The 14,696-nt window shown below is 44.9% G+C and overlaps 1 long non-coding RNA gene across 1 annotated transcript; it reads left to right on the forward strand.

Moving 5' to 3' along the window:
• Nucleotides 1–7,389: 7,389 nt before the first annotated feature.
• LOC144179499 (uncharacterized) lies at nt 7,390–14,325 on the forward strand. The gene is made up of 3 exons (XR_013324262.1): nt 7,390–7,667; nt 9,163–9,432; nt 12,324–14,325. It is a non-coding gene; the product is annotated as an uncharacterized LOC144179499 (long non-coding RNA).
• The last annotated feature ends 371 nt before the right edge of the window (nt 14,326–14,696 follow it).

Genomic DNA, 14,696 nt, shown 5'->3' on the forward strand with positions numbered 1-14,696 from the left:
CCTGAGCACACCCTCTATCGATTTATTCGAGAGGGAAATAAATTACTTGGAATCATGATTGATGGCCTTGGGATACACGTAGCTACTTTCATTTCCCCAGTCAACTTCCTCTTTTTCTGTTTTTGTTCGGATTATCCTTCTCTCATCGTTTCTGATTCTCGTATATATTCGTTTTTCGCCTAAACACCTGAATTGGCAGTTCAAACAGTTTTGTCTTTCCTTCTTTTCGTGTCGTGTTTTAACGTAGTTGTTTCTATTAGCATCTTTAATAATCTTACGCTTCTATTTGATACTTCCGATTGTCGGATTGCCAAGAGGATGGCTCAAACTTCTGCGTTTTTGTTCCTGTATGTAGGAGGGTCATCAGTCACAAAGGTTGACAGAGCAGAGAACTACGACAATTGCTGACTCCTACAGTACAGTCGGCAAAACGCTTGTCTCTAACAGCGATTTCAAATTCCACTATTTGCGTCTGAAAACTGCCGAAATGTACTCTTTACAAAGATGTTAGACACTAAATGGGTGGGCTAAGACTTCGCCGCAGTAGTTTCCTTCAAATCCCCCTCGGGCGAGGCAGGATAACGATGAAAGTATAGCAGCTATGTTAAGGCAAACATTTTACCGGCTGTACATCTCCGGGTAGGTGTATACTGTGTTCTCACCATAGTTCACTTCCCTCGAGTTAGCTTCATCCGGTCATATGGTGTCTCCTTGTGTAGGTATGGATCCCTGTATTTGGAAGACAGGTTTTATGTGGGGTCGCTGGATCGGTGAAAGAACTTTGATGTCCTACAGTCGAAAATTTTCCGGTGGGGGTAAAGGGGGGGGGGGGGGCTGTCTTCCATACGATGGCCCGGTCCGGTTTTGTTCTCCGAGCCACACCCTTGGTGCCGGAGGAGCGGTTTCTCTGATTTATTCCAATATTATTCGAAGACTCAATTTGAGGACATATTCACGATCTTCGCGACCAACAGGCAATTTGCCTTTCCCAGTGACCTTCACCCGCTCATGTGCTGGGCTGCCCGAGTTTATTCTTTCCCTCCGAATTCTCTTATTTCGCCTTACCGTAGAGTCAAAGGCCTCCCCCTTTTTCGGCGCCGTCTTTGGGTGTTCATTCTGTCACCCTGGTGGCCCACCAGTTGTCAGTTTGTCTCTCGGTAAAAAGAGCGAGGTGGAGGGGTCGCCTTATATACGCTGTCCCGGTGATGGTGTTCATCTTATCTCCTTCGGTGCGGGTAAATTAACGGTACGATAGGCTCAGTGAAATGCGCCTCACGATCAGTGGCTGCGTGAGTCTTGTCATTTCTTCTCTCATTCCTGCTCTTCTCTTGATTTATCGTTTCACAATATGCGCCAGTGGTTGAAGATTTTCTCGTTTTTGGCTATTAGGAGATCCACTCTACCGCTTGACTCAAGGGCTGCGCCGAGAATACTTACTGGGAGGATATCCACAACTGCGCACCCCGTAGCCAGGTTCTGGCCTCGGCACGTGAATTACCGAAAATTTATCACCGGGCGGGCACCCAACCATCAGCGCGTGAAGCTCGCCTAAATAAAGTTTATTCACTCACTCACTCCCTCACTCACTCACTCACTCACTCACTCACTCACTCACTCACTCACTCACTCACTCACTCACTCACTCACTCACTCACTCACTCACTCACTCACTCACTCACTCACTCACTCACTCACTCACTCACTCACTCACTCACTCACTATCTTCCCGTGGAGAGGTGCTTTGATGTGATGGCGTCAGTTGCGGGCATTGTTGTCGAGCGTGTCTGCCGAACATTCTACCACCAACAGATCATAGAATGAACTTCACTGCACAGGCCCGGCGCCTGCTGAAAATTCGTCTCCACAGTAGTATCATTATCGTCCTTTCAACACTTGAGTTACCGTTGAGCCATATTCCAGATTTAGGTGAACACTCGCCACTCACTGTCTCAGTCGTAGCTTCCAGGTGGCAAAGAGGACGTATTTCCGCGGACGCTTGATGAGCACAGCTGATAGCGGACGGCTAGCGGCCACGGGGAAATCGAAAAATGAGCCTAATAACGCTACCACGTTAAACCTCCTGCTATGAAAGGAGCAACGGGTGCGCATGGGTAGCGAGTTTTGGCGGCTGCGCAGCGTTCTAGAACTGTGTGCTACCGGTAGGCAACAATACTTTGGGATTCGGTGCGCTGGTTGGCACGCAGCTCGTGGAGCATGTGGTGGTATCGATTGATTGATTGATTGTAGGGTTTAACGCGCCGACGCAACGGAGGTGATGAGGCGCGCCGTAGTGGAGGGTTCCGGATTAATTTTGACCACCTGGGGATCTTTAACGTGCGCCGAAATGTCGTACACACGGGCATTTTTGCTTTTTGCCTCCATCAGAAAAGCGACCGCCGCGGCCGGGAATCGAACCCGCGACCTCGTGCTCAGCAGCGCAATGCATTAGTTTTTGTTGTGAGGTATCGAGAAATAAAAGATACCTCACCACAAAAACTAATGCATTGCGCTGCTGAGCACGAGGTCGCGGGTTCGATTCCCGGCCGCGGCGGTCGCTTTTCTGATGGAGGAGAAAAGCAAAAATGCCCGTGTGTACGAGATTTCGGCGCACGTTAAAGATCCCCAGGTGGTCAAAATTAATCCGGAGCCCTCCACTACGGCGCGCCTCATCGTCTGCGTTGCGTCGGCGCGTTAAACCCTACAATCAATCAATCAATCAATCAACCTCACCACAAAAAAAAAAAAAAACTCGCGGCTGAGTCGCTTTTCGCGCCAATGAAGCGTGAGCGTCGCGTCAACAAAGCACACAACAGCCTATTCCTAACGGGGTGTATACGCCCGCCGCCTTACGGCAGGCAGAACTTGTCCGCTGAGCGTGCTACGCGGCTGTTGGCGTAATAGGCAAGCCCTGCCCGGGAACTCTTGGAAAAGTTTAATTCGTCGTGAATATGACGACGAGAATGTCAAAATTTGGTTTAATAATTGATTTTGATCTTTTTTAAATCCATTTTCTCCTGTCCTTTGACTCAGAACCGAGCAGATTCAGAGCCGAGCTTCGCGTTTCATCCTTCACGATTACGGCTGTTTATCAATCGTAACGCAAACGAAAACAACTCTATCCATCCCACCGCTCACACTGCGCAGGAAGATATCGCGCATGTGCCTTTTCCTTGGAATCTATAAATTGAATGCCACCCTTAAAAATGCTCTTATCTACACCAACCCCCCAACTCATGGTTCATTGCGCATAGATCATTCTTAAAAAGTTGGTATCCCGAAATGCCGCAATGTATCATATTACAATTGGTTTATTCCTAGAACTTCATCTGACTGGAATCCCCTGCCACAAGTCCTAAGACTTAATCATAACAATACCAAGTTTAGAAAGAAAGTGTGGGATTACTACACTTCAGTCTTTCTGACCTTTTTGCTACAGTGTTTATTTTCCTTTCAGTATGTTGCTATTTACATTGGCATGCATTTTTCGAATATTATTTTTGTTAGTTTTCTATGCTCGGGGCAATAACTTTGTAGATTTGGGTCAAGCCTTTGTATATATTTGCGTACTGGTGCATACTTACTGGTTTAGTATTTGTGCATACTGTTTCATATGTATCCAATGTTCGTACAGTTTGAACATCCTGATGTACCCCACCCCCCTCAGTTACGCCCTCCGGTCCATGAGGGTACCTGAAATAAATAAATAAATAAATAAATAAATAAATAAATAAATAAATAAATAAATAAATAAATAAATAAATAAATAAATAAATAAATAAATAAATAAATAAATAAATAAATAAATAAATAAATAACGGGAGGCACGAGTTTTGGATGTCACGAGGCCTCCGCGCTACCGCGATTGTAATCGTGGCTGCCATAAGATGACGGCGAAGGCTAACTATGAAAGCGGCTTCCCCTGCACGCGCACTCATGTCGACGATGCTACGCTGACGGCTGCGGTGATGCAGTCATGTGAAGCGGACACGATAACTCAAAGCACTCGATTTCGCGGTCACGAAGCCCAAAAAAGTGAAACCTGGCAAGTGGAGATGAGGAGGATACGCCGCAGGCTGCGGGTGGAGAAAGAAGTAAAAACGAACACAAGGAACACGGAGAAAGTCAAGGAAAAGGGGACAAACGAACTGCGACAAAAAAACCCGTCAATGGACGAGATTGCCACGAGAGCCCACCTCGCGCACGCAAGGACGACGACTCCGGCGCGCAGCGCTCATACACACTAAACTTTTTAACACCCTTAAAGGTGCTAAAAGGGTGCACTCAACATTTTGCACCCTTTTTGCACCTTTTAAGGACTAAAACATTGCTCCGGCACCCAATCATGAGGGTGCCACATATTAAGGGGTGTAAATCTTAACATTTTTACACCCTTTAAGGTGCAAGGAGGGTGTACTGAACATTTTGCACCCTTTTTGCACCTTTCAAGCACCCAAATATTGCTCTGGCACCCCACCTCGAGGGTGCCAAAATTCAGGGGTGTAATCAACAGTTTCATAGGGTGCTACGACCGTTAAAGGGGTGCTAAAAAGTATTTCTTCTCGATTGGGGTGTTACCACGGCACCTTATCGTTAGGGTGCCTAAAAGAACGGTGTGTGTATGCAAGCATGCAAAATTGCACAAAAACAGGCTGAATGTTTAAACCGCACATTGCACTATATCACCGCCCGTTGAGAGAATAAATATGAACTCTCCACATAGACCAGGGGAAAGGCTCTAAAATTGCTGTTCGTAAATTGAACAAAACGTGCTGAATGTTTAAACTCCACTCTGCACTAATCTACTGCTTCGAGTGTATCACAAGGTTCGTTTCGATGTCTGGGTGCACGGGAAGGAAAGGCTACAAAATGCCTCTTGTAGTCCTATAAATAAAACTTTTACGCGAGGCATCGGTGTCCTCAACGAAATCGAATTTACCTAAGAATTTGTTCCCGTATTATTATGCCCCGGGCAAAAATTCCAACAAGACTTTCTTGTTGGGCTCACAGCACGCCTGTGTGGCCAATACGAAGTTCTGTCGGCACTCTATCGTTCCAATAGCCTAGTCTTCCAACAGGGAGTTTAACCTTGATGGCGTTTGTGGGGCCAATAAGAAGCTCTGTCGGCACTCTATCGTCCCAACAGCGTAGTCTTCCAACAGGGAGTTTAACCGTGATGGCGTTTACGGGCTCGCCAACACGATAAGTCAACGCCAACAGACGCCTCGTTCGTAATCAGCGGCGCGAGCGCGCCATCAGACAGAACCGACAGACGCCCTGAAGGTGGTTTTTAGGGCCTAAACAGCAGCGTCTATGTCTGGCATAGACGCTAGACGTCAACGTTTGTGTTCTGAATTTTCCCTTCAGTAAGTAACAGTCAGACGGACGATAACATAACTATGTGAAGATATGCTTTGGCTCATACCACGGCAAGCGCCATCGTTTGTGGCTGCAGCCTCGGTTGCTCTTCGTCCACAACAAACTGAATCGGCTGTACAGCTTTCTTCGAGGGCGTGTATGCAGGGGTTCTATCTTCCTTTTTTGCGCAGGCCAACGGGGGCGGTCGTGTAAAATCATTTTCGCTCGTCGCTGCCATAGGGTTGCCACCTTCCTGGTTTTGGACCGGCCCTACCGGTTATTTAAACAGCGGGCCGGTTGCCGGTCCATATCTAAAACCACCCGTCATCAGCCGGTTTTTTGGCTTTTGTGCCGTGATTATGCCCGTTTTGGCGTTTTATAAGCGTCAATTCAACAACTAAGACGATAAATACGTGTCGACAAGCATAGGCGTGCGCACAGGGGGGGCAGGGGGGGCGGCCGCCCCCTTTAATCATCTGAAGGGGGCGCCAAATTTGCCCCATGCCTTGCCGATGTAACACATGAAAGTAAAATTTCTGCTCAGAAATATTTTGTGTGTGTTGCAATTCCATCACATTGAAATAAAAATTTTGTAACCATCCCTCTTTGCACTGCGTTCGCACCGCAAGGCCTTCAGTGAGAAGAGGTCGGGAGTTGCTCTGGGGGGGGGGGGGGGCGCAGCGGTAAGACTTTGCCCCCCGAACTCTGCGCACGCCTATGTCGACAAGCTGCGCAAAGACACGCGAGCAGAGAAAATACGCGGGCGAGCGCGCTGCCTCAGATGGAGGGGGACCTAAGGGAAGAACGAAATAACGAAATTCTACCGCCGCGGTCAGCAATTGCGGTTACTTTTCAGTGAAGCACATGCAGAGCGATTAACCAAGCTCTCAATCACTTTCAGTACAAACGTTATGTTGATTTCTCTCTAAGAAAACACTACAATAAATGGCACTGCATGTTAAAAAACATGGCGTCTTTTTTCAACACAATCCCCCCTCCCCTCCCCCCCCCCCCCCCCCCCCCGGAAGGCCCGTTTTTTTTTTCGGGGAAAGGTTGTAACCCTACGCTGCTGTTCTGCCTACCTGCTTGCTGTACCTATTACGTCGCCGCCACCGCAAATCCCCACTTGTTACAAACTCAGAGGTTTTCGCACTGTTAGCAGTCGTTTTACACGATGGGTTTGATGCGCCTGACATGCCAGGAGCGACATCGCTTGTAGTATTAGAGCGACGTTGCTTGTCTGCAAGACGGTGCCGGTCAAACAAGCGTTATCAACGCCATAATTCTAACGGCACATTCCATTTATTTCGTGGCTGCCGTGGCTTGCGCAGAAAAGGTCGGGTTGACTGCGATTGCTTTTCTTGAGTCAAATAATGGAGCTTTGGCTCAATCGCTTGCAGCGCTAGCAATGCGGCCTCGTCTGCAAGACCGGTGCGTGAGAAACAAGCGTTAGGACAGCCAGACTTTCAAAAATGCAGCATAAACTAGACGATCGTTAAAGGAGGCGATGACTAGACACAAGCAACAATATAGAGTTGTTTTAGGCGCCTCGAACACCGCCCGCCGACATAGCTGTTTGTTAACGCGTCCGTTTACTGTTTTGTAGGTCAATGGTTCGATTCCTCGTCAAACGTTTTTTATTATTATTTTTTTTTTACCTGAGGGTTTCATTAGCTCCTTTTTTAACGACCAGGGTAAGCACCTGTTCCTTGCTTTCTATCACGCCGACATTTACCGCCCTCTTCCCAAACCCAAAGTAGCTCGTTTTCTCGCACGTTCTCTCTTGAAAAGCCCGCCGTGAAAACAAAACCAAAACAAACGTCAAACCTCTTTACAATATCAGTATATATGTCAATTACTTTATGTGTATTCACTTTTTGGGTTTAAAAACCTTAAATTTAAGTTATAAACACATTTCAGACTTTGAAAGCAGAAAGATAATTACCAACATTACAGTAGTAACACAATTTTCGTCAAACATAGAGGTGCTAGATTTGAAGTCTGGCAACTATCTCTCACTTTTGTGTGTGTTTTTTTATGGCGTTTTGTGCCGAGTGGTTGGTGGCGTGATTTAATCTGTTTTATCTATTTCAAGCCTAAATCATAGTTATAGGAGCTTTATGGGTGATGTCTACCCTTCTAACCTACGCGTGTGTTGAACATGGGGACCCCGGAAGAACGATCATCGCCGGATAAAATACTGCGCGTCAAAAGTGGATGACATTGCATCAGAACAAAGCGTGTTCCTGTGTCCGCGAGATGAAGACGACAGTGAAGGAGAATTTTACGTTGGAAACATCGTTTTTGCTCGGGTAAGTACGCATTTTTTATTATTCTGTATTTGGTTGGAACGAGTTCTGGTGTTTATGGGTCAGTAATTCGCTAGACCCCCATCTCGTTTGCTCTGAGAGCCTACGTGAGTTAGTATACTTGTTTGGCGCCCAGTCCACCGTTTCCGCAGAAGTCAGCATCAATTTACGCTGAAGCTAGACCTTGGCTACGATGCTCGCGCTATGGTACACGGCTGCTAATAATTTCACATCACGCAAGGCTCTTTAACACTGGGGCGTTTGTTTATGTGTCTCTCAAACAGTGCCTTTGCGGTTTCAGATCGCAGTCGCAATTTCGCGTGAGTGGCACAACGCTGTGATTAGTCCTCCCTCGTGAATACCCGCGGTATACCAAGAAATAACATGAACAGGAGGTTCCCTGGAAGTGCATGTGAAAACGCGTACACGTGATTCCATGGCTGGCGTCTCTCCCCCCCCCTTCACGAATTCCGTGCAGTGCGCTTCGCAGCTATTGCGCTCGCGAGACCGGCGACCGTACGCCTCGCGGTCTTCGGGCCGCGATATGTGTGCTGTTCTCGTGAAGCTTGACAACAGCGAAATTGCCGTACTCGCTCGCCAACGCGCCCCGACAGCGTACGCGTCGACCGGGTGCTGACGGAGTTGTGCTGGAAGAAAAGCAGGCAAGAGATGAGGGCGCACGAGGTGTAGTTAAACATGAGAATTTACAAAGTGCAAGGTGGAGAAAATAGTATGCAAGGGCCGGAAACGGTGAGAGAGTTCGGGCCGCGCGCCAGCGAGCGAGTGCGGTAATTTACGTTGCCGAGTTTCACGAGTCCGGCACGAATATGACGACGCCCGTCTGAGAGTTCATAGAGGTATAGAATTCACATACGTGCAAATTGAAGGTGAAATGCGCGCATGTGGCCTCGCAGGGAGTTAGCATAGTCTCGGGGTAGTGGGGGAGGGAGGCGCCTGCCGATTCTGTCAGAGTAGCTCTCGGGAAGTCTGGGGCTTGATATCAGAGGCATATGTATTGTTTAAATTAGTGCAGAAAATTGAGCCAATTCGCAAGTTCTCATTTTCGCAAAACCGCAGGCCATACAGAGACTAACAAGAAAGCTGTAGGCACTCACTCAACTCGATTTATATTGGAGAATTGAACGTGCAGATACAAGTCAGACATTGAAATGGAGGAGCCTCAACTATCACACACCAGTTCCGATTGAAAGCAAGGGATACAGATGAGCTGCTAGCATGCGTTCCATGCAAATTAGCTCAGTAGCTAGCTTTGCATGTATCATGCATACCCCACTCACAGTACCTGCGGGTCTAATAAATACATTCTTACTGTGACCTAAATTTCACTTGGGGTGTTCCGGGAATGTTCTTATTAGTGCCTTGGAGGTTACTGTCTTTAAACGATTAAAAATCTACTTGATGTAAGCATTCGTGCTTTGTGTGTGCTCTTCTTATATTTCAACAAGTGTCAGCACACTCACAGATTATGCACCTGCAGGTGCTGCTGCTGGCTGTCCTGGGTCAGCTGCCTTCCAGTCCAGTTTCAAAGGCTTTGCCAGGGCCTCCCTTGGCCAACCGACACTGCACCTGCTGTACCCAAGTACTGCCTGGCCTTTCGTTGGTGCTCCGTACGCTTTGCCGCCAGGAATGGTCATTCATCCATCATCTGGCCGCTTGGACCACCCGTTCAGAAGTCAGCGCATTTGCTCGACACATCGGTCCAGGCACTGCTGCCATATCGGTGCACCCACCGATTATGTATTTTCAGGTTAGTTATTGCATGTTGTGGAACTTGCCATGATGTATACCTGTTAGCAGTGCGGTGGCCTCTGATTATTTGAAACATTTTCATGAAGCAGTGCTGTGCGTATGGAGCGTGTCATTGCTTAGCAGAGATATTGAAAAGAATCTGGGGCTGACGACTAAAGGGCAAGAAGAGAAATTGAACTGACTTTGAAGCAAGTATTCGTATGTAATCAAGCCAAGCAAACATTTAGGATCTTTCGATATGGTTTTAAACTTGCAATACAAACTGGTCTACTTCAGATCATACTGGTAATAATCATACTATACCGAAAAGTACATCCCGCAGTCTGTAGAATTCTGACAGCGCTTTTTTCGCAGTCTCTCATGACAGGCACTAATCTCAATGGTTGGAAGATAGTCGAGGTAGCACCAGTCTTTAAATCAGGAGACGGTACTTAACCATTAAATTTCCCTAACAAGCACCATATGCAAGGTCAGGAAACATTTCATCCACTCTCAGGTCGCTAATTATTTATAAAATCACAATATCACATTCGAGTATCACCACGGTTTTCACAAGGGTTACTTGAGAAACACAACTTTCAGGATTTGTTCACGATCTACATTGATCCATTGACACAGGCTTACAAACTGCGGTAGTTTTTCTCGATTTTTCTAAAGCATTCAATCGCATTGCACACCGCAGACACAGACTACTTCTCAAACTTCACCCTAATGTCCTCACTTGAGCAAAAGATTTTCATTCTTCTCAAATGCAGTTTACTTCTAATAACTATATACTTCTTTTGCTCGTGCCACTTTGTTGTCCCCCCAGGCAGGTTGCTTGGTCTATCTTCCATGTTGCATATCCTCCCATGTAGGTCTATTTGCAGATGATGTTGTAATTTATCACACAATTTCTTTCAACTACTACCGTCAATTCTTTCAATCTGATCTTAACACAATTAACTCCTGGTGCTGCAAATGGCTAATGTCGCTTATCTCTAAAACAAAGTGCATGACTTTAACGGTGGCAAGTCTCGGATTGTAAATACTTACTTCATTAACAACAGCCTGATTACCTCTTGAGACAAAGGTGTTTTGGTAGGCCGGTAGGGGAGGGGGGATTGCATGGTGGATTTCAAAAGGTACATCGATTGGGAAAATAAGACGTGTGATTAATATTTTCATTTGCACTCCAAAACTCGCTTTATTTCATATGTTTAACCCACTGCCGTGGCTAGGGTGGTGTGCTGTGGAGGCGAATGTCGGTTAGATACCGCTTGGTGTAGCCGCTTTTCAGATGGAGGCAACACGTAAAGACGCCCGTGTTTGGAGATTTCGATGCGCACAAAAATACCCAGATGGTCAAAATTAATGCGAAGCCTTCCCCTACAGTGCTCCCCATATCCCAAGTGTAGCTTTGGCGTGTTAAACCACCGTTTTTTTTTTTCATGTTTTTGGTATAGTACCAGCTGCTGTAGCAGGTGCAACTTAAAGGTAAAATTATACATAATGTTTCCAAGAGCTAAATATAAAGGCCATATTGAAGTGCGTTTATGGGTCTATCTCATAGCAGTAGTGAAAGGTTATATACTCTGGTGCAGGTTAAGAACGCCAATGGCTCATGTGGTGTAGTCCAGTATTTGACGGAATGCTGTGTAGGCAGGTAAAAGCATTATTGCAGTGATGAAACGTAGGTCACTGACCAAGTCAAGAAAGCCATTTAACGGTTTGTTGCTTGTTCACGGTGAGCATGTGTCGTGGAAAACGAAGCTATATATTGAGCATTACGCGGCGCAATGAGTTTGCATAGATATGGTGCAGATTGCCATCCATTATGTTGATAATGTTGGGCGTCGTCTGAACAATGAGGGACTCGAGCAGTAATCGAGAAGATAGATTGCACTCAGTTGTCAGTAATTTTGTCTTGTTCCAGTCGACCACGTGTCCCGTCCTCTCACGGTGCTCTGCCAGTGAACTTGTTTTTGCATGGCCCTTGTTCACTTCGTTCCAGTGCTGCATTAATCTTCTGTGCAGATTGCCCGTTTCGCCAATGTACACTGATTTGCATTCAGCGCATGGAATCTAATAAACAATACCCGGAAGCTTGGAGCGTGAGAGGGGGTCTCTCACGCTGACAATGTCAGAACGCAGCTTGCTAGTGGGCACATGCACAATGTATGCACTGCGTGTCTTGAAAATGTGTGCGAGAGTTTCACCGATGTGTGGGACGTAGGTAATTGCTGCACGTTTTGATGCAGTCGTTGTCCTGAATATAATGCCTAAAGCATTATATTCAGAAAGAAGCGAAGAGGGCGACTAGCAACAATCCACATTGGCATTAGCAGGCAGAAGCGTCCACAAGGCCTGTGTCAAAACGTGCTGCAATTCTCGTCCTACACATCAATCAAACTTTCGCACGCATTTTCAAGAAACACATTGTGCACATCGTGCAGGTGCCCACTAGCAAGCTATGTTCTGACATTGTCAGCGTGAAAGACCCCCTCTCACGCTTCAAGCTTCCAGGTGTTGTTTATGTTTTGAACAAAAAAAGTGCCATTTAAACGTGACACCTCCTTCCTTGCCGATTTCTGATGCCTGATTGTTCAGTTTGTGGGGATACGTTTAGCAGATTGCTCACATGTCTAACCTGTATTTGTGCTTGAGCAGTCAAACGCTGATGTTAGCAGTGAAGTAGGTGAAAATTGTAGTTTGATTGTAGTTGTGTGCAGATTACCTACATTGTGTTAATTCGTAGAAAAGCAAAATTGAGGTAACCCTGCTAACTGTTCCGCATTGCAGCATTTTATTATGCGAACGTTAAGGAGTTCAGCTGCTTGTTAAAGGTGAAATAAACAGTGGTACAAAAAGAAGAGCATCTACTAAACAGAAATATCTTCACAATCGCAGGATGCCAACGGTCCGCCTACCAACTTGTGTCCTGCATCGTTTCTGCTGGCTGGAGCGGTTCATGGAGCATTTTCCAGCTTCTCAAAGTTTGTGGTCAAGCGCTCCTCCAAGTGAAAGATGCCGCAGAGGGATCTTTTGTTTTAATGCCACAATTTCACGTGCTCAGCAGCAAATTTACTCGTAAGGCTTTTTAAATATTCATCACCCAAGAGGGCATGTTACCTTCGTCTTCGGTGGAATGTGTCTGCACTCAGGTTATTTGTGACAGAAACAAGTGGACCACGTCATGAGAGTCATGGAGGCCTTGTTGATTGTGCATGCTTCTGAAATGACATTTTCATTAAGCTGAATACTTTCCACATATTATGATTTGTGAACAAATTACGGTAAAAGTCATGATTAGTTGTACTACACTGCAGGAAGGAAATGCCAACATACGTTTTAAGCACCTCTGATATTTCAGATCGTTGGCTGGTGAGCAATAAAACAAAACTGAAATTTTTTTAAAGTAAAATCAAATATTCGTTGTCACCAGTGCATGACCATAGTAAAAGCAATCTAGTCACCAAATTTAGAATTAGACACGAAATGCCAAGAAAAATAGGGAAATAAACTAGACAGCTGGCTACAATAAACTAATTCGTAAAATTCCTCAATGTCTATCAAGGGATGATCCAGGCGGGTTAGTTAAGATGTCAGTGGGTTTACACACCCAACTTGCAGGGAAGCACATGAGCTCCCAATATTAACATGTTTTTAGTGAAGACCGTCTTCCTTCATTAAGCTGCTTTGCACATTGATGCCAGTCTGATAAATGTCCTGAATTTTTGTTATGATCAATCTTTGTATGGGAACCACATATTTTTATATGATGTCGCTGTGTATTTCTGAAACTGTATCTAGTCACTAATTCCAATTTGTCGTGGTCAGGTTTTTTCAACTAATTCGTAGCTTTTTTAACAATTATGGTATATTTTGTGTGCCTAAAGGAATGCCTCATTGCATGTTTAGCCTATGTAGTGTTGAAAGCGGACATTTTGCTTCAAAGTGGAATGTCGGGCTAGCAACAAGGTACTTCGCGTGCTGCTCACTTTCATTCATGCCATTATTTTTTATATTATCATTTAAAATTAAAAGCCAACCAATTTGCTGTCGTTTTAATTTTGTCACCTACTTTATACTTTCTTTTTTTTTCAACTTTGTGTAAGGATTGACTATCCATATTTTTATGATACCAAGGCGTTGGACTGGGCTAGCTGGTACATGTTTGAATGGATGAAAAACCATAGGAAAACCCAGGACACAGAAGAGAACGACGGGACAAACTTGTGCCGTCATTCTGTTTTAACTGTTTCCTGTGTTTACCACTGGTTTTTTATGCATTCAAACATTTTTTATGAGTTTGTTGAACAGTGATTAGTTTAGGTGTGTTCAAACAATTGTTGGCTGCGAAGGCTCCCTGTAGCATTTGTATAAGTGCTCTCTGCTTTTTTTTTTTTTTGAGCCAATACCCCACCACCAGTCTTCATGAGGTGGTCTTTTGTAGAAATAAGTTGAAATAAATATTTGTTTGCATTGCTTTACATGTTTTGAAAGAATTTCTTGTTCATTCTTGTTTCATTCAACCCCGTTACAGAATCCTGCTTAAGGCATTTCCTCTGTTATTTTTTTTCAGAACCAGGAAGGGTGCTCATCCTCGGTTCTTGCTGAAGCAGCAGTATCCATACTTCACAAGTGAGCTCTGAACACACAGTAATTATGGTATGAAACATTCTACCAGTATAAGCCTGCTTTGTAGACGTCATTGTAGATGTCAAAGCTCTTGACAGTGTAGTCCAATGTCTGGTGTAACGGGCAATGTCTACAACTTGTAAAAATTAATTTTGTAGCTATAATGTTTGTGATTATTTTAAAATGCACGTCAACTACTATTTAGAATCGCTGTCTAAATTGGCAGCCATTTTCCTGGTGGATACAGAAAGTGAAAAAGCGCATGTGTAGAGATTTCAGTGCACCTTAAATGTCCCAAATTTGCTAAAGCTAATCCAAAGCCCTCCTTGTGGTGCACTTCATATCCCATGTACAGTTTTGCGTAAAAACAGCTAAAAATTTATGATCAATTTAAACTTATTTTAATGTTTCTAAATGCAAATATTCTCAGTTTAAGCTGCCATATTTAGAGTAAAATATTTTGTAACAATTATATAGCTACCAAAGGTTTACAGAAAAGCTTTTTGCTTTTGGTTGTGCACCTTCTTATCAAAAGAAAAATGTTGTTAAGAAAGGCAGAAGAAGCCCAACTATGGAAATTAGCAAACCCTAAAGCTGCGGATAGAATGAATGTTTTGTAGAGAATCTTTTGCTGATTTCAGT

The sequence above is a fragment of the Haemaphysalis longicornis genome, unplaced genomic scaffold, assembly GCF_048455015.1.
Source record: "Haemaphysalis longicornis isolate Haplotype H1 unplaced genomic scaffold, Haemaphysalis longicornis Haplotype H1 scaffold_1, whole genome shotgun sequence".
NCBI lineage: Eukaryota > Metazoa > Arthropoda > Arachnida > Ixodida > Ixodidae > Haemaphysalis > Haemaphysalis longicornis.